Source organism: Pinus tabuliformis, chromosome X (assembly GCF_031772625.1).
Source record: "Pinus tabuliformis cultivar Carrire ecotype Pingquan chromosome X, CPIR1, whole genome shotgun sequence".
NCBI lineage: Eukaryota > Viridiplantae > Streptophyta > Pinopsida > Pinales > Pinaceae > Pinus > Pinus tabuliformis.
In genome coordinates, this window is record NC_142308.1 from 56,603,403 (window position 1) to 56,630,369 (window position 26,967).

General features: G+C 39.0%; 1 long non-coding RNA gene across 2 annotated transcripts; it reads right to left on the reverse strand.

Annotated features, from left to right (window-relative positions):
* LOC149138313 (uncharacterized) lies at positions 1-26,630 on the reverse strand. Of its 2 annotated transcripts, XR_016264516.1 has the most exons (5): positions 26,485-26,630; positions 987-1,111; positions 709-795; positions 523-615; positions 211-350 (listed from the first exon to the last, which is right to left on the reverse strand). It is a non-coding gene; the product is annotated as an uncharacterized LOC149138313 (long non-coding RNA). The 2 variants fall into 2 exon arrangements; XR_016264515.1 differs by lacking the exon at positions 26,485-26,630 and having other exon boundaries at positions 1-350; positions 987-1,502.
* Positions 26,631-26,967: the final 337 nt, after the last annotated feature.

Sequence of the window (26,967 nt, forward strand, 5' to 3'; positions counted from 1 at the left end):
GATAAATTAACAACATACATAAATCAAACTCATCGTATGATTACAAAATCAAAATGTCTCATTGATATAGGGTAAATTCACAACACCCATCTAAACATAACAATGTCATTCTACACAATAATTTCTTCATAAAAAACAATGCATGTGCATGCCTAGCTACCACCACCAAGATCATCCTCATGATCATCTTGACCATCCTCATTACTCTGATCCACATCATCACCAACACCGCAACTATCATCATCATCTCCTCCTTCACCACCATCATCCTCATCCTCATCCTCATCATCTCCTGATATATGTTGAACATAATTTGGATCATCGTCTTGGCAATCATTACCTATAGCATTCTGACAAAAAAAATCAATATTACATGTTAGTATTAATTACATAACACAACACATGTTTTTGTTATACAATGTTAACCATAAAATGAGGTAAGATATAATATCTAATAGTACTAAAAAATAAAATGAAAATATGGTTTAAAAGTATATTGGAAATCCAACTAAGATTACATACCGTAGAGTCCATCCAAACAACAAATTCAACCCATCTCTTTTGCTGCAGCACCTCCTTTTCCAAATGATTTGGAGGTCTTCCATATTTTAGTTCCTATCAATCAGTAAATAGGGAGAAATTAGATAACAATGACTTTCTTCTAGTACAAAATTTATTAAAAAAATATCACATGTTTAATATACTTACAAAGGTTGTTATCAGTGCTTTTAAACCTTTCTAGCCACTACGATGAGTGACTTTTGTCTTGGTTAACCTCGCCTTGGATGCCTTGTCCTTAAACATAAACCAATTCAATTTATTTTCACACAAATACATGTCTAAGATACTTATAAGTATTAATACATTCTAAATAATGTTTAATGAAAAATTCAATACCTGAATTTTTATTTCATATATCTTATTTATAACATTTTAATGATTACAATAATACTCTTGTTACCAGATATTGTCAGAAGAAATCTTACAAGACCGCTACCTAAGAACATTGGACAGTTGAATGCATTAGTTAACATGTTTGAAGAATTCTATCTTCAAATCTAGATCCATCTCATGTGATTCCCGTATGTGGTATAAATTGTCTTGAAGGTACCTGCATCATTCGACACAAAGCTATTCAGCACAATCGTTAACAAAAAACATCACAACTGCACAATATGAACGGTGCATCAAAATTGGCATTCACACGTCTAAGGTCTTTTTGGCATATCTGGTGTGGGTATAAAAGGTTTCCATTAAATCTCGTAAGCCTTTTTAACTATTATAAATAAACCACTAAAGTAAAACAAACAAATCAGTTATAAGAACTGAAAAGAAAGCTTGAAAAAAGATTAACATTTTCTAAAAGGAAAACACTAGAACACACTTCAAAATACTTTTCCTAAAATACTTCTTCAACCTGGCATCAAATTTGAAGGGCATGGTCATATTTCAATATGAAGTCATACTATATTTTCAACCCTTCTATGTTGGCAAGTTAATTCTAATGTTCCACCAAGACTCCGGGATAGGGAGATGCATGTCTGGGGTGATGCACAGGGGGGGCATGTGAGAGTACCCTCAAATTTTAGGTAAAATTAGGGGGCAGGGGGATATGGGGGTATATAATTTTTTTTATATATATATATATATATATATATATATATATATATATATATATATATATATATATATTCAATAATGAAAGCATAAATACATTGATCCGTACATGATTGAATTAAATAATGAAATACACTGATCCATACTCATCATTCATACTAATACATACATCATTCATTCATACACCACGAGATTCAATAATGAACTAGATTGATCCATATTCATCATTCATTATTCAACATTCTAGAATCTAAATTGATTTAAAAATTAAATTCATCATTCATCATTCTAGATTCTAAATTGATTTAAAATTTAAATTCATGATTCTAGAATCTAATTAGTACTAACCAAAATAGACTATAGTAGATACTTAAGCCTGAAGATTGGAATAGTAAATTGATATAACTCAAACTCAAAAAAAGTAAAGAGTGAAAGTCAAAGAATCAGTCTAAGGTCATCCATATCTAAAGTCAAGACTCGAAAGTTAAAATTGACGATTAAAAATGGCCAATGAGCATTTTAGGAGTGCCATGGAGGAGGTGCAACAGTTAACTGGTAAGTCAAATAGTGCTGCGTAGCAAGCTGAGTAGACGTAAGCTTGGTAACTCGAATGAGTGAGTTAGAGATTGCAAATTAGTTTAGGTTTTGATATTTGTTATGTGTTGTTCTTTTTAATTTTAATTTTTTTTTTATGGTTGTTTTATAATTTTTTTTAATTTCTATATTACAACAGTTACTAGAAAAAAAATTAAGCAGAACATGGCCCCCCTCAAAAGGGGTGCTTTTGGGCTTGGTGCTCTTGATTAAATGGTAGTTCCAAACCCTTATATATAATAGAGCCCAATGGAAACATCGCAATTCGCTCATTCCTGAAATCCTAAAAATTGTTATGTCTGATGCATTTTGAGTGGAATCTGAAATTTACTTTCTCCATATGAAATAAAATGAGGTCAGAACCACTCTCAAACATCCTAAGTCAATTAATAGGGCCCTAGGGTTGAATGTTGAGCTTTCGCACTCATAAATTATTGTTTCAAGCAAAATTAAGGGGGAGCACCTAGCCCTTTTTTAGGGGAGCTGCCCAGAAGCACCCCTTTTGGGGAAACACATCCCCACAGTAGGGAAACGTTTCCCCCTGCGTCTCCCTGTGTCTCCCTAAAAGGGGGCGTGGGGAAACGTGTCCCTGAGCATCTTCCCATCCTAGGTGTGTGGGAAGCGTGGATACGTGCACCCCACCATAGGGGACACATCCTCATGGAACACTGGTTAAAATAAACTATTGTTTTCTTAAAAAAGAAAAAAATGGATCAAAATTTTAACTATTTCGTATTTTATGTTTAGCACAATTGCAAGTCGTGTGGTATTACTAAAATAGGATAGATAAACAGCAGTGTTTTTTATAATCACTACATAGTCGAATTCCTATCAATCTTATGTGGAAATGATGTAGCTTGAAGTATCTAAATGCAGTACCAAAGTAGAATTGATACCAATAACCAAACAAGGCAGTGACAGCACAAACAAAATGGAGTAGTCTACCTAGGCGGTAGAATGGCCCGGTTTCCGGTACCGCCCGGAAAAATCTCCGACTCTGGCCACCGGCAATTTCTCCGCTCCGCCCAGCTCTACCACCCTTAGCGACCTCCGCCCAGCTCGGCCACCGTCGAACACTGACAGGTTCTGACATACATTCTGATTTCCATAGCGTCTTGCCGCCTGGAAGTGGAATTTGAATTTGGAAACAACCCGCCTTCTGCTCCCTCACCAATTCGACCCAGCATCCCTTGCAGTTCACCAGGTAACCAGATCATTTTGGAAAACCGGCTCCGCTTTCTGCCCTATGCTTTCTACGCTGTAGGGATCAGTTGCGTGCTCAACGTTTGGGGTTACAAATGTGCACTCTGCTACAGTTATGGCTAAAACATTTGCATCCAGGGTGATGGGGTTTGGATTCACTGAAATGGCGAAATCTTCGAGATTTGAAGTGAAAAATTAGGTACCGGGTTTAGTGGTTCTCAGCATGAACATGAGTCTAACCCAGCAACTCAGCGAGAGGATGGAGCTGCCAGAAACAAAGTCACTAGCTAGACAGAGCACGGAAAAACAATCAGAGGGAAGCCAGAGTGAATCCAAGGTCAAAATAGGCTCAGAAACTGGAGGGCTTTCTGCAATAACCAATTGCAAACAACAAGAAGTAGAATGGAATAAAGTCATGAGAATGTGGGAGGCCCATTCGGAGGGACACATTAGGTTATCCAATGAACAGATGACAGTTCTGAATGCCGTTTCAAGAGGGGAATATGTGTTTCTTACAGGCTGTTGAGTGGGTTAATGGGCCAGATTGTTGATTTTGTTAGGGATGATATGCAGTTGAGAGCTATTAGTCCAACAGGGTTCTGGCCAAAGGTGAGATTTCTATATGGGGTCGAAAGGATTATCACATCAGAATCCTGGCATGTTTATGAAGGTGAAGTGAAAGTGGCTACCCGAACACAGGTGCCATTAATTTTAGGATGGACTATTACTGTGCACAAGTGCCAAGGGATGACATTGGAGAGGTTGGAGACAAATCTTCAGGCATTTGATTATGGCATGGGATATGTAGCTCTTTCCCGCGTGAAGAGTTTAGATCGGCCGAGGTTTACAAGATTTAAACCATCTAAGATCAAAGCACACCCAAAGGTGCTTGATTTCTATCAGAAACTTACCAGCAGTGGGGGCCTACATCGATGATAAAGAAACGAAACGAATCCCCTACCCAGACTTCACAGTTTTGGTGAAATTATTAGCCTTCACACATCTCCAGTAATTTGACTTGGGTTTCAATATTTATTTGTGATAGGGAGATGGTAGTATTATAGAAGCTATCTACTTGAATCTGGTTGAACATCCTACTGTATATCGATCTCAATTTGACAGAGAAGTTGTTTTCTTAAAACCTGAGAAGTACAGTAATGACTGAGTTATCAAGAAGATAAACTTTTGCAATCTGGTAATGTTATTATGGATTTTGGTTCGATGTTCAAACACTATGTTAAAGATATATATCAGTTATAATTAATCTTAGAGTATTAAGTTTCTAGTCCAACGATCAGAAAGTAGGAAGGCAGAAATGTTACTGTCCCCTATTTTTGGTTATATGCGAGAGTATTTGATATTATGTTACATTTTGTTTACATAGGCGTATGGCATTGTCACCAGACCTGATTATTGCATCATATTAACTAATTACCACACCTTATTATTGCATCATATAACTTATTTTTCATATATATACTGACGAAATGTTTGACGAAATGCCTGAGAAGATTTCATTGCCTTAGAACAAAGAAAAGGCAGTGAAATCTTCTCAGGCATTTCGTCAAACATAGGGTTGTGTACTATGGAGAGAAAAATAGGTGGTCTAGAAAAATAGGAGTAGATATACACTAGGAGAGAGGGAGATGCCCTTCATCAAGCAAAAGGGCGTCAAGTAGGAGGGGCAGAAGGGAACAATCTGCATCTGCTGTTGCCCCAGATGGAGATGCAAATCCAAGTGAGTCTAAAAAAGGGGATGGTGCTTCAATCTGGATCAAGCAATGTGGGTCGGTCACAAAGCTTGTAATCTCTGAGCATTATTTGGCAGATGTGTTGTCTGAGAAGGCCCACCATGAGAGCAGCAGGTCTGGTAGGCATAGCAGGAGGATGAGCCGCGTCGGTGTGTGGAGACCCCATTTGGAGAGTATTTCTGAGGTTGCTGCTCTCTGATGGATTGAGTTGATTGTTAGATCAGAGCATTGGAAGCTCAATTTTAATTTCAATTTTATTTGGTGGTTTAGAAGACAAGAAGATTATGTGAGCTCTAAGGAAAAACAACAGGTGGTTTGGCCTTTTTTAGGGACTCTCTACTTTTGGGTGCAATGAATTCATTGTGCCAAAAGTTCCTCACAGAGATCCATTACTACCCACAAGGTTTCTTATGATCCCTAATACCCCTCTTGGGGTGAGCAGCATATTTACCATTGAAAAATTGGGCCTCATATGAGGTTGCTGCCAATTACAGCTGTATATGAGAGTCTGAAGAAATTGCACAGAGCTTAGATGAGATGTACAGTAGCCTTCTGGCTTTCCCTTTGTCTTTAAGTGTGAAGATCTTGTCACATGGCTTGAAATTTCTTCTTCAATGCTGAAATTGGGATCTCATCTGATGTTACCAGTCTGGAATTGAAGGCTTGAAAAGGTTGAAAATCTTTCAGGGCTACAATCTTCTGAAATGGAAGTGTGTCTCTTTTGGGCATCAGCAGCCTCAGGCTAACTTTTGATGGTGTTGGTGTGTTGTGTGTGAGTGATAAAGAGATCTGATTTATTATAATTATGTTTCTTCTTCCTTGTAAATACCCAATACAGGTGTCCTCAATGGAAAATTGTTAATCTCTTTCTTGGGTTGATGCAATGAGCATTACTATTATGATGTAGAGGTTCGTTGTTTCTGTAATTATGGATCTCAAAAGAAGAGTCAAATTGATGGGAAAGTTTCTCAGAGAAGATATCCATCCATTAAAAGCCCAACTGCACCTCCAATTCTTTTCTCAAGATACAAATAAGGACGGACTGAATTGTGACAGCAGCTACTTTATTAATTTTCATTTTGTTTCTTTCCAATGAATGAATTCAGTTCTGCTACAAAACCAGGGCTTCCAGCACAAATGTGTGTTATTTTATGCTTTGTACCAGGTCTTGCCGGATATTTATAGTAAAAAATGCATGCTTTCATAACTAGACATGGAATCATAAAGCTACATACCTCATAATCACACATACATGAACAACCATAAAGCTACGTACTAACTCATAGTCACAAAATTGACAGAGACCTCCATCTTGAGTGAATGAAAGAAATTTCCTAACTAGACATGGAATCATAAAGCTACATACCTCATAATCACACATACATGAACAACCATAAAGCTACATAATACCTTATAGTCACAAAATTGACAGAGACCTCCTTCCTGAGTGAATGAAAGAAATTTCCTAACTAGACATGGAATCATAAAGCTACATACCTCATAATCACACATACATGAACAACCATAAAGCTACATACTACCTCATAGTGTCACAAAATTGACAGAGACCTCCTTCCTGAGTGAATGAAAGAAATTTCTAATTAGACATGGAATCATAAAGCTACATACCTCATAATCATGCATACATGAACAACCATAAAGCTACATACTACCTCATAGTCACAAAATTGGCACAGACCTCCTTCCTGAGGGAAGGAAAGTAATTTCCTAACTAGACATGGAATCATAAAGCTACACACCTCATAATGACACATGTTAACACCCAGGTTGTTCCCTATGACTCCCAAGGGAATACGGCCGGGGTAACCACTAACCAATCTTTGGGTTACAGTTCCTAGCCTAACTGCAACCAGAGAGGGCTCTCTCTTTATGATTTGTCTCTGTTATGATGATGTTTTAGGCTAGCTATTATGCTCAGGCTTTGTTTTGTGTTTGGTTGAAGGATTTCTTTCAGGTCTTATGAGGCAGTGTTTAGACAGTATAATACCATTGGGCAATGGAGTCTGGAGTTGTGAAATGATCGGATATGCTGGTTTGGTGTTGTTCTAACTGCAGGGCCTATTGAGTATTTTAAACAGACAAACTAGATCAAATGGTGATGTACGTTGATTCAACAGAAAGCAATTAAGAATTTCCTATTGAGCTGGTGGGTGAAAGTGAGCACACTGCACAGGAGCAAAACTTTGAATTCCTGTGACAAAGGTCACTGTGATAGATGTATTCCAGAAAGTGCAGCATTTAAGAATTACACTTAACTAGATTACAACTGAAGAAAACATTGATAAACAACGCAGATTGAACTCAGGTTACTCAGTGAATAAATCCTGAAAGCTATTCTTTTTCCTTGTTGCTTAGTATTGAAAACAGATAACATATACGGATTTTAACAAAAACAGCTAATTAACAGAGAGAGATACAGAGACTTATTGTATGATGAAATACACAGGGATCCAGTAGTTATCAACAGCCACCAGAATGCATCCAACACCTCAGAAATCCAAGAAATTCCATTGCTTTGCTCTATTAACTTCTGAAAAGGATTACAGCATAAGAACTTCTTCAGGAGAAATCAACAACAACCCTTGCAATCTTATGCCAAGGGGACTTTATAGAAATGCGTATACAAAATATCTCAGGCATTGAGTCATCTGAGAGAGAAAATATCTACATTGTTACGTTCAGAAAGTAGGCAAGGAGTTATTACAATCTTAAATGCAGCGTAAATGCCCTTTATGTCTGTCAGAGGATTGTTTTGACTTTTGAGTGTCACTGAGTCGGTTGCATTACTCTGTTTTAATTCTAGAGATACGCATTTACTTTTGGCTGCGCAGTGCGTTCTTGGGTCTGCCAGCTGTGGTTCTCTTTTTCTGCTTTGTTGGCCGCTACATCTGCTGAGTTGGCTCAGCTTTGATTTACGCTGCATGCTGACTTTGCTGAACTGTGCTTTTTACAAAAAATTGCAATAAAACAGAGATTTGGTGAATGCCTTACTGATTACAAAATTCTGTGTATTGCGTCTGTCCACCATTCCTGTGTAGGGAGCTGATGCTTGAGGATGGCCTCCATTGTCTCTTCAGCTTCTGTATATTTGAAAAAAGTTGGGGCTACATCAAACAAGTGATTAATTTCATTCATTATAAAAAGTAGATTTTCTATCTTACTATAGAAAATCTATCCTGTAATAGGCCCTGTGTCTTCTGAAGTGCTGGCCTTCTCATTGACCTGTGCTGAGGCAAAAACATTTACTCTTTTAGCATACTGTTCATGGGTGAATAATTTCCCTCCGCTGTTCAGTAAGCTAGGGAGTCCTCTACTCTGCAACACCTGAAATTTCTCCATGAACTTATTTACCTCTGTCTGCATATCCTGGGTTCTCCTGTCCAATGTCTGCACTAGATTTCTAAGAGTAAGAACCCTTTTGATCATTTGAATGGTCTCAGTTCTATTTGTGATTCCAATGGTGGCTAACTGAGAACTTGTTTTGTGGTTAAGCACACTGATCATTCTTGTAGCAACTTCAGGCATATTTCCTAATAAGGCCCTTGATGTTCGGATTTCCTTCTGTGCCTTTGGGATGAGCTCTAGTTGCTCATGGATTGTCTCGATATATGGCCATTGGTTGTTGATGGATTGACCAATATTGGACCATATCATTGCTCTGATCTCAGATATGATTTTATCTAGCTTGAGCTCATTCTCAAGCTCTTTGATCCTGTCTTTAAGGGCCTTGATTTCCCTGGCCTTTTCTCCCACCTCTCTTTTTGTCCTATCATGCCTTTCATTTACCTTGGCCAGCTTTTCCTTAGTTTCATTCAGCTCTGTCATCTGGGCTTCCAAAATTTGTATTTCATTCTTTAGCTTCTGCATATCTAGGCTCTGATCTGTGCTGATGGGTGCTGCTGAAGTAGATGTGGCTGTTTGTTCAGCCTGCTGAGGTGGAGGCACAGTAGTAGGAATAGTCTCCTCAAGATTGATGACTTGAGGAGAGGGCTGAGATGTCTGCCCTTCTTGTGCTTGTTTTAATGATGCTTGTAGAGGTGCTTGTGTAGCTTCATATTGCCCCAATTTTTCTTGTGCCTTCACAAGCTCTTTGTAAATGGAAACTAGTAGGGCAGTAGAATCCTGCTCATACCTTTGCTTTGCTACCTCATCAGTCTGTGGATGGATAGTGGCTGGAATTTTGATCTTCTTTCTTAGTGCAGCCATGTCAGCATCTCTAAGTTTCAGGATCTCTTGTATCCCTTTGATGTCATTAGGATTGTGCCCAATTTCTACAATGATTTCCTCCAGGGATCTTATCCTGTTGTCTTTGGCCTGAGAAGAGGCCCTCTCCAGTTCTAGCTGGGAAGCTGTAGCATTCAGACTGCTTGTTAATTTGTAATTCTCCAAAGTCTTGTCGGCCAATGAAGCATACACCATTTCGCCAGTTTGCTTATGCAGCTCAATTTTGTCCATAGGGTGTATGTCCTTGGCGAGGACCTCCAGGTTAGTCCTAAGATAGTCAGCAGTGGATTGTGGCTGGAGTGCCGTAGGCATAAAGTGACTCATTATCATTTTTCCTTCACTTACATCAAAAGCAGACATAAGTCTCTACTGATTGGAAGGAGCCATGTTTAGCAGGTGATTGTACAGTTGTACTTTGATAGGATCACTCCTCCTCTTGATGTCTATAAATTGCTGCTTGATGCTTACTTGTCCCTCTTTCTGCTGGCTGGAGGAGCTGACCTCCCCTCCCATGGTCCTGTCCTGTTCCTACTGGAAGGAACTTGCTGAAGCTTCTCTGCTGGGTGGGCCCATGCCCAATGCCTCTCTTATTACTATATCCTCCTCTGGAAAATCATTGAGTCTCTGCCTTTTCTCTCCCTGGTCTATAGAGGATGTCAGGGGAGTCTCTCTGTCTCTTTTTCTAAAGACAAATGTATCCTCCTTTTGAGGGGTTTGGAGGACCGAGGCATCAAAGGTAGTGTCTTGTCTTGTAGGCACCGTTTTTTCAGTGGTCTGAGGAGTCTCCACTGTTTCTTTTTGCTGGGCAGACTGCTCCTGCCTTTGTTCTTCTTGATGTTGTTGCTCTTGCTGTTCTGGTTCTTCTTGCTGCCCTTGCTGCAGCCCTTCTTCTTGCTGTTGTTGTTTTTGTTGCTGTTCCTGCTCCATCTCTTTGCCTTTGCCCTTTTCTGAGATGTTTTCACCAGTTCTTGTAGCTTGATGTTGGGCAGTTGAGGAAGACGCTGCTGCTCCAATTTGTGTGCTTGGCAGTGAGGTGACCTGTGAATAAAACTCAAGGTCAGCCATCTTCTTAAGGTTTCTTAGAGCTCTTTGATTAAGCTCTTCTTGGGTCACATTTTCTTCTAAAGTTCCTCTTCTCCACTTGCTTTGGTTGGCATATTTTTCTAAGTGAGGAAGGCTATAATGACCATAAGCAGATAATTTGTATTTGAGCCTCCTCATTGTAATGAAGTTGTTGGGGTCATAGGGTTTCCATATGAAGCTGTATTTGAGACCAAGGCCCACAAGCATTCTATCTGCCTCTCTCCACCCTTCATCCCTTTCATTGAGAAGGAAATGGCCAAGTTGATTTCTGACTTTTAACTGTGCCTTCTTACCTTTTCCTGAAAAGTGGAGCATATCCACATAACCAAACTGCCTGAAGTATTCCAAGGCAAGTAGCCTCATAGGCACAAATTTAGGTAGTTTAAATGGGGGCAACTCACACCCATATAGTCTGATAACGGTGTGGTGTTGGTAGAAATACCAATCCCCAATACTGTATGCTTTTGATAAATGCAGGAGTCTTTGCATTTCGTCTGTCAATCTGGGAGGAGGTGAACCCAACAGTAGAGTCAAGGCTGGATGGATGAAAAGATCAATAAATTCGCAGTAGGTGTATGGAGAACAGCTTACTATGTGAAAAACGGATGTCCAATACACTACTGATCTCAGATTGCCCTGTGCATCTACTCTCTTCTTTGGGAAGGAGAACTTATCATGCTGGAAGTATAGGAGCAGATGATATAGGTAAGAGGTGTATTTAAATACCCTTTCTCTTGACAGATTCATCAACTGCTCATGCATCTTATCTGATATGTATGTGGCATAATCATAGTAGATTGGTTTCTTTCCTGGGGAAAACATAAGCATCATTTGTAGAACAGTTTCATCCACATACTCCACTGAATCATATCCCAAGATGGGACTGATCATGTCTGAAAGGTCTAAGCCCAACTGGTTAAGGTAGGCAAAATTGATGGGAGGAGTTTGCACAGTATCAGCTTTGATGAAAATCTGATTAAGCTTTGTGATTTGTGCCTCTGTTATCCTGGCTCCCTGTACTATTAAATCAGCTAATGATAGAGGGACCAGCTTTTGATCTGTCTTGAACTGCAACATCTCCCTGATGGCTTCAGGGGTAATGAGGAACAGAATTGAGCCTGAAGAGTCCAGCACTGCCCTCTGGGATGCATCATAGTAGTCAGCAACTAAGTGGACAAGCTCAGGGAATTGATTAACCTGAGGAAGCTTGAATATTGGGAGAAATGAATCCCAAATTCCCAGGATGTCTGTCCCCCTCTCATGTTTGATCTTTATTTCATTTAGGATTTGTAAATGGAACCTGCTTTTGCTCAACATTTCCTCTGATATCTTGTAGTCCAAGTCTGCTAATGCTCTTGTGTCCAATGTTCTATTAGGGGCATTCAGGGGAGCTACATTGAGGGCTATAGGAGCTACAGGGGGGTCCATTGTTCTCCTTTAGGATTTCTGTTTCTTCAAGGACTGTGTTACTATGCAGAGTAACACAACCAGAGTTCTCTTTGCAAAGAATGAAAATGTCTGAGGAAAAGGGTGAATGCAGAGTCTACAGCAGTTTAAATACTATTTATAGCAACTAGGACCAATGTTTGGCTTTTCCTTGTCTTTCTCAATGGTGAAATTTGGTTTAAATGAGCCTGCCGCGATTGCGCAGACAGAACCTAGTTTTTTAACAGAATGTAGGTAGAACAAAGCTCGGCTGGTGTTTTTCGAGGTGGTAGTTGGAAATTAAAAGCTATGCAGAGGAATCCAGTGGTGAATTCATAAGTTTTAACGTTCTTTAAGCCTTCGAAGTGATTTATAGAGAATTGCAGGCGCACAGAGGACAAATGATGAAGAATACCTGGTAAAACAGTGAGCAAAGGATGTATATGCAGGTTGGACTCGTACGCTGGAGGTCTCCTGGTCGATTTAGCAGGTTGACAGCAAGCTCGGACGTGAACGCATGCAGCAGCAAGAACGGAAAAATGAATGAAAAGAACGTAAAAACGTGATTTTTGGCCATAATATAGACTTTTAGCAATTTGGCGCCTTTTTGTGATGACGTCAGCATGACGTCATTGGTGGGGTCAAGGTCGGATGACGTCATGCTGACGTCATCGGGTGACGTGGCGAGCCCCGACTGGCCCACGGGGGTGATGAGGTGGCGGGATAGATCGGCCAATGACTGGGGCGACAGTTGACGTGGCGGCATAGGTGGCGGTGACGTAAGGCGACGGGGAGCTGACGCGGCGAGGACGTAATGTAAGCGGAATGGGAAAACTGGAAACCGGCAGCGGTTTCATATCGCACCGCTTACGGTACGGTGGTGGTTTGCCGCAGTTGTACCTCCGACGCGCTGTGGTGAGGGCGCGTGGCAGCGGAGTGACGTACCCAAAATACGGACGTCGGGAGGTAACCTTCGGGCATCGGATGAGCTCCGACGCTATGGTGGCCGTCAGATCTGGAGGAGCCAAATCGGACGGTGATCGGATGATTGATGTGACAGGGAGATAGCACGCTTATTTCTCGGACGTCGGAAGGACTCCGACGCGATCAGGGCCGTTGGATGGGAGGTATTTGATCGGACGGTCGTCGGGACAACTGAGATGACAACCAAGTACGGGGAAAGGGGGGATTAAACTAATGTTTTTTCTGGGAATTTGCGCGCTGACGGAGACTATGTAAAAGTGGGTTTTCACGTCTTATTTGGAAATAGCTCCACCCTTTTAGACTTAGCATAAAGAGAAAATGTCGATTTTTTATGGTTTTGGCCATTTGAGGCGGGTGAGGGTAGAGATTAGGCTTTTTTAGGGGTTTTTATGTGCAAAAGGGGTCAAAATGAAGGAATTAGCTCATGAGGGGCAGAGGTACTTGGCTTAGGTTCATCAACATGACCAGGTGTCATTCGATCCCTGACTCAAGACTTATTGGCTAAAATACCAAGGGGTGGGTATTTACATAATGCTTGGGGTTTATACACCATGGTGTTAGTAATAATAGGGGAAAAGGTAATATAGGGGATTTACATAGTAGAATTAGAGTTAATATGGATAGAGGATGAGTGGAGGGGAAACCATTTAAGTTTATATGAAACAACTTGGTTTTGAGAGTAGATCAAAACGAAAAGATTTTTAGACAAGAAATGTGGCTTTTGAAGGTTATGAACCACCATGAAAGCTTAGTCTTTTTCCATGAATCTTAGCTGATGGGGAATGTTAGAAATGAAATTGGAGGGGAATGAGGGAAGTTAGTCATGCTTCCTGTTGCAATTTGATGAAGAAGAACACCTTAATCAATTAATTGACTTTGCTTTGATACCCACAGTTACCATCTCTGCAGTGGTAGGGATAACCTTTCTGCAACCCCAACTACTTACCCAACTACCTGCCTAGCATTTTTTCTTCTTGGAGGGTGCATTTGGACTTGCAAACCCTTACTTGCCTTTTCTTTTCTTCGGCTTTTTCTTTTGCTTTTTCTATTGCCTTTTCTATCTACTTCTACCCTTATCTCTTCCAAGGTCCCAGATTAAGCTGTTGGGAGCCTTTTCTTCTCTACCTGAACTAGTTGTCTGCCAAGATTAAGCAGTTTGGACAGACTTCTTTCTCTAGTCTATAGCAGAAAATTGAAAACATGGCATGACCCAGATTAAACTGTTGGATCATCCATCAAAATTGAAATAAGGTCATCAACATTGAAACATTTTACACACCTCTTGTTCTCTAGGAAATATGGGATCTTTGTGATATCAAAGCAGAGCATATTTGGACTTTCTCTTGCCAATCATGAAATATGAATCCTATTGGTATAGGTATCCAACAACACATACATGAACAACCATAAAGCTACATACTACCTCATAGTCACACATACATAAACAGAGTGGTAATGCTTATTGACACCATGCCAACAATGGATAACCTGACATTTGATGACTTTGGACCGGTCTCTTCCTGAATGAAATAAAGTTATTTCCTAGACATGGAATCATAACGCTACATACCTCATAATCACACATACATGAACAACCATAAAACTACTTACTGCCTCATAGTCACACATACATAAACAGAGTGGTAATGCTTATTGGCACCATGCCAACAATGGATAACCCGACAGTTGATGACTTTGGACCTCGTTGTTTGATTTAGATTCATAATGCTATTGGACGGTCTCTTCCTGAATGAATGAAAGTAATTTCCTAGACATGGAATCATAAAGCTACATACCTCATAATCAACATACTACCTCATAGTCACACATACATAAACAGAGAGTGGTAATGCTTATTGGCACCCTGCCAACAATGGATAACCCGACATTTGATGACTTTGGACCTCGTTATTTGATTTAGATTCATAATGCTATTGGACCTTATGGTTACCAATATACAAAGGGATAAACATGTTTTGAATGAATGTTACCTATCAATTTCCATGGCTCTATGATTGTTGGGATTTGAAACTGGGTCATCATTATAGCAATGACAAATCTCAAATCTCAACCCCAAGATCATGGTGCAACAGACAAAAAAATTGGGGTAATTAGTCTATTCTATATTACCAATTCTAATTGATATATTGATGAAGATGCTTTTCACGTTTGTCAAAAATCATAACAGGTGTTTTCAAATAACAACATTCACATTGTTTATTTTGAGTTTGTGAAGTGTTTGGTAAAGGCGTAACTCCATGTTCATGAGTCACCAACATTTTCACCATGTCTTGGAAGGTCTGCTCCAATTGCTTATGGGAATTCATTTATTGGAGTCATTGTAATACAGGGCACTCTCTTAATCACTCTCTCTTAGAAATTTGCTTTGAGATAGAAGACAGAGAGAATGGTAAACCGTACCGACATTAGCCCATACAAGAACAGTTAGGCAAAATCAGGTCATGGAATTATGGGACATTCAGATTTTGATCCTCATACTATCTGGTTGGATAAAGAGGATCAAGCACATATTGGGATCATTCACAGTATATACTATCACTCACATCTATATAGAAGTCAACATGGGGTAGATAAATTGTCAAATGATTACATTGGAGAGCCCTATGGAATCATGAAATACAGATACACAGTGGACAACACTACATGGGATGAGGGACTGCTCAGCCTTCCGTGACACTTTTGGTCAGAGCAACATACCCTTTATGTTTTTTGGTATTTTCAGACAACACAAATATATGCTAATGAAAGTATATGGATAGATAATCTTAGAAACTTATTATGCATATCAGAAGAGAGAATATAAAAATCAATGATATTTGAAGGGGATTTCTGTTTCATAGTTTTGACAAATGACATATATGGCAATTATTACATAGTGAACTAATTTCTGCTAATTGCATGAAGATACAATGCACATGTACTGGTTTTTATTTTATAATAAAATCAGTGTTTTTTTCCTCCGAAAAAAGTCGTTCTACCTTGTATATTTATGAAAAATAAGTTAATATGATGCAATAATAAGGTGTGGTAATTAGTTAATATGGTGCAATAATCAGGTCTAGTGACAATGCCATACGCCTATGTAAACAAAATGTAACATAATATCAAATACTCTCGCATATAACCAAAAATAGGGGACAGTAACATTCCTGCCTTCCTACTTTCTGATCGTTGGACTAGAAACTTAATACTCTAAGATTAATTATAACTGATATATATCTTTAACATAGTGTTTGAACATCGAACCAAAATCCATAATAACATTACCAGATTGCAAAAGTTTATCTTCTTGATAACTCAGTCATTACTGTACTTCTCAGGTTTTAAGAAAACAACTTCTCTGTCAAATTGAGATCGATATACAGTAGGATGTTCAACCAGATTCAAGTAGATAGCTCCTATAATACTACCATCTCCCTATCACAAATAAATATTGAAACCCAAGTCAAATTACTGGAGATGTGTGAAGGCTAATAATGTCACCAAAACTGTGAAGTCTGGGTAGGGGATTCGTTTCGTTTCTTTATCATCGATGTAGCCCCCCACTGCTGGTAAGTTTCTGATAGAAATCAAGCACCTTTGGGTGTGCTTTGATCTTAGATGGTTTAAATCTTGTAAACCTCGGCCGATCTAAACTCTTCACGCGGGAAAGAGCTACATATCCCATGCCATAATCAAATGCCTGAAGATTTGTCTCCAACCTCTCCAATGTCATCCCTTGGCACTTGTGCACAGTAATAGTCCATCCTAAAATTAATGGCACCTGTGTTCGGGTAGCCACTTTCACTTCACCTTCATAAACATGTCAGGATTCTGATGTGATAATCCTTTCGACCCCATATAGAAATCTCACCTTTGGCCAGAACCCTGTTGGACTAATAGCTCTCAACTGCATATCATCCCTAACAAAATCAACAATCTGGCCCATTAACCCACTCAACAGCCTGTAAGAAACACATATTCCCCCTCTTGAATCGGCATTCAGAACTGTCATCTGTTCATTGGATAACCTAATGTGTCCCTCCAAATGGGCCTCCCACATTCTCATGACTTTATTCCATTCTACTTCTTGTTGTTTGCAATTGGTTATTGCAGAAAGCCCTCCAGTTTCTGAGCCTATTTTGACCTTGGATTCACTCTGGCTTCCCTCTGATTGTTTTTCCGTGCTCTGTCTAGCTAGTGACTTTGTTTCTGGCAGCTCCATCCTCTCGCTGAGTTGCTGGGTTAGACTCATGTTCATGCTGAGAACCACTAAACCCGGTACTCAAATTTTTCACTTCAAATCTCGAAGATTTCGCCATTTCAGTGAATCCAAATCCCATCACCCTGGATGCAAATGTTTTAGCCATAACTGTAGCGGAGTGCACATTTGTAATGGCAAAGTAACCTTGCGAGATCGTATGCCCGAGAAAAGTAGCATCCTTTCTCGCTGCCTGCAGTCTCTGTGAAGCAATTTTTGGTTGAGTAGGTAGTTGCGCGCCTTATTTCCAAATAAGAAGAGTACCCTGCGCGAGGAAGGGGATAAGCAATTGAACATATCGTCTGCACATATTGGCCGATGTCATGTTTGTGTATGTTCCGATTGCAAACATTTATCGATGGAGAGAGCTATTACAACGCAGAGTACATTTTTCAAGAGAATCGAATGCAAATTGTCCCGCGAGTAAATTTTCTAAACCCCAAACGTTGAGCACGCAACTGATCCCTACAGCGTAGAAAGCATAGGGCAGAAAGCGGAGCCGGTTTTCCAAAATGATCTGGTTACCTGGTGAACTGCAAGGGATGCTGGGTCGAATTGGTGAGGGAGCAGAAGGCGGGTTGTTTCCAAATTCAAATTCCACTTCCCGGCGGCAAGACGCTATGGAAATCAGAATGTATGTCAGAACCTGTCAGTGTTCGACGGTGGCCGAGCTGGGCGGAGGTCGCTAAGGGTGGCGGAGCTGGGCGGAGCGGAGAAATTACCGGTGGCCGGAGTCGGAGATTTTTCCGGGCGGCACCGGAAACCGGGCCATTCTACCGCCTAGGTAGACTACTCCCAAACAAAATTTGTTGTAGCATCAAACTACAGAACTGTATTATCTAAATTTTTTCCTGGTAGCACTCTCATTTGCGTAAAATGTTTTTAATTCCAATGAACAAAGACTTGCCTGACTCGATAACGAAATTGTGTTCCTTTGACATCAAGGATTTAGAAAAGAATTTTAAAAGAACCAATCATAGTAGAAGGATCATTACAGGATCTAAATACTAAAAAATAATCACCATAAAAGAACACTAAACATTAAAAGTTAAAACTAAAGATTGGAGTATCTAAAGAACAGAACCTAATTATTGACAAAAACTAGACATTAAATGAAGGATCGTGGGATCTATGTCCCAGTGTCGATAAGAATACAAAATCAACTTCTGCATTCCCCTCATGACCCATCTGGATATGGACTTAAGGAGACCAGAACCAATCTTAATAGATTAATTACAGGATGTAACTGCACAAGCCTAGTACTCCATGAGTCTATCCCCCATCTGCTTATACTAGATATAAACAACACGTTTGTAGAAAGTTAGAAAAATACATTGTACAATCAGGTTGAACTCAATACAGATTCAATTGGACCTACAACACATTCCAGCCACAAAGCTGGAAAGAGCACAATAAAAATAAAATCGAACATTGAATCTTATCACTGTTGTGGATTTTGTCCTTAGAATGACATGAGACATTCCAAATATGATGCCCAATCTGATATGTTGGCTCTTCTAGCATGGATGCAAAGAGAAAGCAATTACAGTACTTGATCTGTTTTTTATAATATAAGACTATATTTTGCTAAGAAAACAAAGGTATTCAAAAAAGCCCACATGCATTACATATCGAATATCATTCCTTCGGGAAAGCCCTAAAAGCCAAGTGTATGTGGAGACTAATATCAAAAGAGGACCTCTGGAATCAGATTCACATTCAGAGATATATTGAGCCCAATTCAGCAGAAGACTGGATTGGAAACCCAAACAAGTCAATCAACAATGCATCCATATTATTGAAAGTACTGACTATAACATTCCCTTTAATAGGCAGATTGCTGGCATGGAAGGTTTGCAATGAGGCTAAGGCGAAGATCAGTATAGACCCATGGATAAGCAGTGGAGCTGAGTACAAGCTGCCAGAAGCAGTGATAAACTCTCTTCAATCTAGACCAGGCAGCTGGACCAGGAAACTCCTCCATTTGCCAGCAGGATTGGAATAGCCCTGAACAGAGAGATGACTCAAAGGCCAAGAAAATATTCAATCAAAAGGATTTATAAACAAATCAAAAGTGTGCCATGCCTATATAAAAGACTCTGATGATGAACATGTCTGGTCTAAAATCCAGCCTTGGGGATTTACACTCCAAAGTTAGGATAAGAATCGTGTACCCTGGACAGACCAGAATGCACACTCTCATGGTGGAAGCGCATCTGGATAAGAACCTTTCAAAAGTTCATTATTTACATGCAGTTGGCAATCTTAAATAGAGCACCCACATAGGAAGTTCTTAAGAGAAGAAATGGATCAAGTCCAAGCAAATGTATCATGTGTAAAAGAGTTGAAAAGAACATAGACCACTTACTGATATTTTGTCCTTAATAAAGGAAATCTGGATGGTTTGACAAGGATAAAGGACTGTGGACAAGGAGGTTATGCTGAAGAGTGCTCTAAAAAGTGGTAGCAAAACTCAGTCCTCAAAGACCTTCCTCTAATAGTATCATGGGGAATCTAGAAAGATAGAAATGTTGAAATCTTTGAAGACAGGTATATAACTCTTTCAATGTGCCTTCCAAGGTCAGTCAATCTTCTCAAACTTCAAAGCTTTTTCATCAACCCCAACACAAAAAAAGTTGATTCGTGCTCCTATGGACAAATCTGGAACATGGGGATTACTTTGATGGAGCTAGTCAAGGTACCCCCCAAAAAAGGGAAGCCATACGTGTTCTCTATCTCAATAACTCTCACTGTATCATATTTAAAACAGATTTAGGTGAGGATCAAATAACTACACCGAGCTTATTTCCCTAACAATACTCTAAAAGCTAGCAGCCCACAGTGGCATTTAAAAAAATACCAGTGTTTGTTGGCTCATTGTTGTTAGATAGTGTACCCCAGACCATCTTCTACTAGGTTGGAGCACACATGGCAGATCTGGGCACCTTATATTACAGCAGCATTACACAAATCCATGCAGCATTAAATTCCAAACAGCATAATGATCTGTTGGTGAGAATGCAGCAATCAATAGACAGTAGGAGCACATCACAAATTTTACTATTCCAGCAATAAGGGCACACACATGCATGTATGGACCAGCCATAAAAAGAATAAGATAATTTTATCATTATACTTCAGGTTAAAGATAAAGTGCTAAAGTTAGATGAGTCAGTTCTGTTTTATTTTTAAGTCTTTCTAAATTCATTTTTTATCAGTTAGATAGAGCACAGATCCAGAGATCTAAGTAATACATCTATTTTTATAAACCCTAGGTGTCACTTATAAGAAAGAGTGAGAGTATGGATCTGTAATAGGGTTAGTTTCAGTTCTTACACAAAATCCTTTCTAGCAGATTTTTATTCAGCAGTATTGGAATAGCAGTAACAGGTGTTTTTGACATTGATCTGTGTGTTCCAATGTATGTATTCCAACTGTGTTTGTAGATTTTAGTGAGATTCAGATTGCAGTTTTGATTAGCCTTTAAATTTAGACAGTGTTAGTTTCCACTAGAAGAAGAATCTGTTTACAATGAGTTAGACAAAAATTCATAATGGTATCAGAGAAAGGTTTGTTGAAACATTCTAAAAATCCTTGAATAGATAGTAGGAATGCTACCTATGAAAGGGAGCTATCAGGAGGCTCCAGGGATCAGATGCTGTGATCCATGCTTGAGAAAAGCACAGTGAAGTTTCAAGTTGTCGGGTTCTTTGTTAGGCTGCTGATTTGTCTTAACTTTCGTTTAGGCGATATTCCAATGCAGTAGTATGGCTACAGTCAATCTCAAATACATGGACAGATTGGAAGGTCCCTCTTAACTTCATCCCAGGGAAGTCTCAGGTAACCAGCCTGCATCCATCTTAACTACAGATCTTCCAAGCATTTGGCGGGATCAGATTTCTTTTCACTCTAAAAGAGGTTTGCACCTCAATAGATTTGATCCCTCTCGACACTCGATAGATCTAGAGTTAAGATGGATCTAGAGTGAGAAATTATTCTTACATAAGAATACCATTAGCAAAACCATGGGTTGTCAAAACCACCAACAATAAATTGACTATTTTACCTCAAGTTTATTTTAATTATTAATTTTATTTTTTATTTTATTTTTTTTTAATTTTATTTCATTTCCATTTTATGCAATTTGACTGAGTCAAAATGTTTACATATCAAGACACGACATTACAACATCTCTTCCATACCAGGCTGGTGAGCGCCTCTAGGCACAAAGATATTGTTGGAGTAGGATTTGTCTAACTTCATTGAGAAACTGGTTGTAGAGCCTCCCAAACCTGTGTAATTAGTAAATCATAAAAAGAAGATGGCCAAGGTCAAGTGAGTCATACTTGAATCTATGAAGGATCATTAGATCCCTCACATCACCAAAAAGACCACAATAAAGTACATGTTTGATGCTCTAGTCACTCTATCAGAGTGAGAACAACAAACAGAAGACATTGCTAAGAAATAAGCTTAATCCCTACAAATGAGTAAAAGGATATTGTAGTTTCCTACTTAATGAAGATTATTGATCTCCATGATCAGCTTGCAGCAATTGAGAGGAGGTGAAGGGTGAAAAGCTAGTACTCATTGCATTAAATAGGTCCTGTTCTTTTTGGAAACTTTTGGCTATGACATCTAGGCCAAAAAAAAGTTAAAACTTCCCATTTTGAAGAGGCTATGGAATGACTTCAACTAGAAGGAGCAGAATGTTGTCCCCATTAGTAAGATGAAGAAGGGCAACAAGAAAAGAGGAACTAAGAAGGGTTAAAAAGGGAAGAAATAGAAGCCAGGTTCTTGTAAGCAGGGAAGGAAGGACTTGAGCCACATCAAGTGCTTCAAGTGTCAAATGTTTGGGCACTTCGCTTCCAATGTCATCAAAAGAAGGGGAAGGGAAAGCAACTTGTAAAGAGTACAAAAGCATCAGCTCAAGTGGATGAGCTTTCATCCAATCTCGAGATACACTTCTCAATGGTCTCATGCTTGTCATCTGACATCATGTCTGATGTGGACTGGTATGTGGACAGTGGAGCCTGCAAACATACAACCTCTAACAAGAGTACCTTTAGTAGAACTTGGTGATGATGCCACATATCCAGTTGCAAGAGTGGGATCCATCAAGTGATATCCTTAAGCTTACTAAGTTAATGATGTTTTGTATGTACCTAGCTTAACTAAAAATCTCTTTCCAATTTCAGTGATGATAGATCCTACATATATGGCTAACTTTGAAGATCAACAAGTCCTCATCCTAAATTGCAAGGGAATCCTATAAGAACTTTAGGGTATGATAGTGACAACATGTGTGAGCTTTGACAAAAGAGACTAGGTCACTTGCACTAGTGAATGTTGCCAATCTTGAAAAACATGGTGTGGGCATTGCCAATCTTCAAGGCTGAGAAGAAAGGAGTGTGCAAAGGTTGTGCACTTGGCCAGCATGTAAAGGATGTTTTCCTGGCAGTAAACATAGGTCAAGAGGGGTTTCTGACTAAGTTGCCGGAAACAGCTACCTCCAACCCCAAAACGGCGTTTTCCCGTTTCGGATTCGGATCCACGTACGAAACGCCGGAAAAACGTCGGAAAAACGTTTTTTTACCGTTTTTTTTTTTTTTTCTGGAAACGGGAAGTTTTTTTTCACAGCCGTTTTTTAGGCGTTTTTGTCGAAAAAACTTGCAGTTTTAAAAAAATGAAAACGTTTTCAGGAAATTTTGAGAAGTATTTAGAAAATTTAAAAGGTTTTTCAAAAATCGTGAAACATTTTTGGTGAAAAAAAAGCATTTTCGGCAAGTTGGAACATTATCTTCATCTTGGAAGTTGGAACATAGTTGACATGATACAGGCAGACACAAGCAAGACTGCCTCCCTTGGCTTTTAAGTTTTTACTGGAACTGTTTTGGTCTAGCACAAGATAGATTCAAAAAACGCAAGACTGATATCAAATATTACCCACAGTTCTTCCAAACAAATCTTCAGCCACCAATAACAGAGGTCTTGGGCAGCTTGAATGGCACAACAAGAGGGGACTAAACCCCCTTTTTAGTATCATCTTGAACTCCGGAAATAGACTGGAACTGGGTCCTCAAAAGGACAAAACTCAGCCCATTTAAAATGGCAGAACTCAGCCCACAAAGCAGCAAACTCGACTAGCAAGTAATAAGAGGTAAACTCGGCCCAGATAACAAGATATATTTAGCCAGCAAAAAAGGAACCCTTGGCTTGATATGAGAAGGTAATCTCTGCCTCTTTGGAGAGTGAACACTGAAACGTTGCTTCAATATGGCATATGTTGAAACTTGAATTGATGATGATCAATCATGAATCATGATAGATCATAGATGATACAGATAATCTAGATTCTGAAATATGAATGGAAATATGAATTTTTTATTTTTAATATATATATATATATATATATATATATATATATATATATTATGTGTCGTTTCCTGCCGTATCGTATCCAGATTTTTTGAAAATTTACCGTATCCGTTTCAAACCCCGTACCCGTATCCGTTCCCGTATCTGTTTTCTGGTAACTTAGGTTTCTGACCTAATCAACTCAAATGTATGTGGGCCCATCTCTTCAACTTCCTTATCAAGTAACATTTACTATGAATATTTTATTGATGATTCTTCTAGGAAGTCCTAGACTTAATTCACAAAAACCAAAGGAGTTTGATACCTTTTGCATGAAATCAAGAATCAAGAAAATGTTGATAGTTCCCTACAACCCTCAGTAGTTTGGGGCCTTGATTCATGATCTAGTTCTGCTCATGTGTCTCTGTGTATAAACATGTCTCATCATTGTCTATATTTTGAATAGGTATCCTCACAAAATTTTGAAGGATAAGACTGGAGGAATTCAAAAGCCTCAAGCAACACATCTTTGAGTTTTTCAGTTGTCCTATCTACATTCATATTCCAGATGGGAAAAGGACCAAGTTGGAACCTTCTAGTTTGAAGGGCATTTTTGTAGGTTAGAGTGAAACCTCAAAAGCTTATAGAATATACATTCCATCTCAACATAAAGTAGTTGTGAGCAGAGATACCAAGTTTGAAGAAAATGCATGGTCCTCTAAGTCTCAAGAACCTCCAATAGTGACAATGGAGGCAGAAGAGCTTGGTATCCCAAAAACAGATCTGCAGAAATCAAAAAGATCATGAAACGCATACTTAGATCAGCAAGCTTTTGGAAGTGCAAGGGGTGCCTCTTTACCTTCAAGTTCAGCTAGAAAGCCTAGATGGCTAATCTAGACATTAAAAGAGGCAACAGAGTAAGTTGGTGCTCCAACTACTTCCCTTCAAATAAGAGACCCTCCTAAAAAGTTCCCTAGTTATGTTGCACTGATATCTTTCATTATTGAAACAAAACCTTCTAGTAACGGCAGTAAGGAAGCAAGTACTGCAAAATGCCATGATGGAGGAATACATCTCCTCCTAAAGAATGATGGGTAGGAGATAGTGCCTAGAATAGTGGAGAAGTCAATATTTGACTCTAGTTTTTCTTACAACAATCATGCATGGTTAAGCATGCACCAGATAGCAGCATATAAAACTGCAAAGCTCAGTTTATGGCTGGACGGTTCTCCCATTAAAAAGGAGTTGACTATGAGGAGACTTTTGCTCTTGTTACTAAATATACCTCTATCAGATTTACTATGTCTTTCACAACAATCTTCCATTGGATTTTATATCAAATTTATGTAAAGACAACATTTCTTAATAGGTTGATTAAGGAGTTATATGAATAAACCAACCAAGAGGCTTTTAGGTGAATAGGCTTGAGACCCATGTTTACAAGTTGAAGTAGGCCCTTTATGAGTTGAAACAGGCACCATTTGCATGGCACTCCAATATCGATGAGTAACTTTCAGATTTGGGTTTCACTAAGACAGATGCAGATTCTAATTTTTACAATTTGGTAGATCATTCTAATCTGCTTGTTTTAGTCCCATATGTAGACAATCTTACACTCACAGGAAGTTAAAAGGAATCCACAAACTGGTGCAGGGAAAAATTGACAAGAGAATTTGTCATGACTTGAAGCACTACTTGCTGGCTCTAGGGGTGTAGCAAAGTGCAGGTGAAGTGTTCCTTGGACAAAAAAAGTATGTAATTGAAATTCTTAGAAGATTTCAAATGATGGACTGCAAACCCATGGCTACTCCAGTGTATGCAATTGAAATTCTGATGAGATTTCAAATGATGTACTGCAAACCCATGGCTACTCCCCTGTGGTAGTAAATCCATTGTACTTTGCTGATTCTAATTCAGATTTGATGAACATATGTATAAAGGGAATTGATAGGTTTCCTCATGTACTTAGTTAACACAAGGCCTAACATTTGTTTTGCAGTCGACACTTTCAGTACATGGTGCAGCCTAGGCAAGTTCATCAGGTTGCCACAAAACACAAGTTCTAATACTTGGAAGGGGGCAGTGCATTTTGCACTGAGATATGTTAGTGATGCAGCTTTTTATTCAATGATAATGGAATAGCATTAACAGGGGTTCTCGACAGTGATCTACATGTTCTGTGCATGTTTTCTAACTGTGTCCGTTTATAGGCTCAAACGACATTCAGATTACAGTTTCGATTAGCCTTTAAATTCAGACTGTGCTACTTTCCTGTAGGAGAAGAATCTGTTAAACAAGTGTTACTAAATTCATCAGTTATTAGTAATTAATTGGATGAATGGCAGTAGTAGAAGATGAAATCAAACGTTCTGTCCGTTTTTATTTCAGAGTGCTTTGAACATGTCTACAAAGAATTAAATGGTGAAGCAGACACCTTGAGGAAGGAAGGACTACAGTTGGCTGAGGGTTCAAGGTTATGAAGTGAAATCAAGGATTGTCATATCTTACACGAACATATTTCTGCATCCTCGAATGGGGATTCTTATGACAGTCAGTATTCTGAAGATGATCCAAGTGCCTCAAAAGAAGAATTCTGAATTTTAGAGAAGATACAAGACCCTTCAATCAATATCAATGCCTTCTTCAGGCTTAGCAAAGAATGTATATTTTCGTTCTGATATTTCTCGAAGCTTAAAGCATTTACAGAATGTATCTCTTTATACTCGGATGAAATAAAAGATTAGAAAAATTGAGGGAAAATATATCAATATCAATCGATATGTAAGCCAATAAATCTGCCAAAAAAAACACAGATTGAAAAAATATGCCTGCTGTGAGTCTGTGAAAGCAAATATAAGCAGCACCTCTTCTGGAAAATGTGAAGCGGAAATACAAAACAAAAAAGACATCGTGATAAGAGAATATGGGTTGAGAGGGACAAAAGAAATCAAGGCTTAGACTCACCTCTATCCGATTGCATATGAGGATCTGAACCAGCCGCATCGGTTATCCAAAAATGCACCTTTGTCCATGCACCGATCAAGTCAATCCGCCGCCTGGAAAGAAAAATAGCACAATGCAAATATTTGCAAATGCGTCTACCTGAAAAGGGGGCACGGAATAAGAGGCCCTCCTGAAACCCCTCGGAGAAGGATATATCTGCGGACCTGAAACCCTGCATCTGATATAACAACCCATTTTAAGATATAAATGTTTTAAAAAGTTAAAGAGCATTGTCGCCGACCCTGAAACCCTACATCGTATATAGAACTAGCATTTGCACAAACCGGTGCAACGTCATAGAAGTAGTGGGATATGGAAGTAAGTAAAAGTAATATTTTAGTAAAATGTTAAATATGTGTTGTATGAATTAATAATTTTATTATATAATTAATAAAAGAATTAATAGAGAAGGGTTATTATTTTAAAATTTAGGATATAATTATA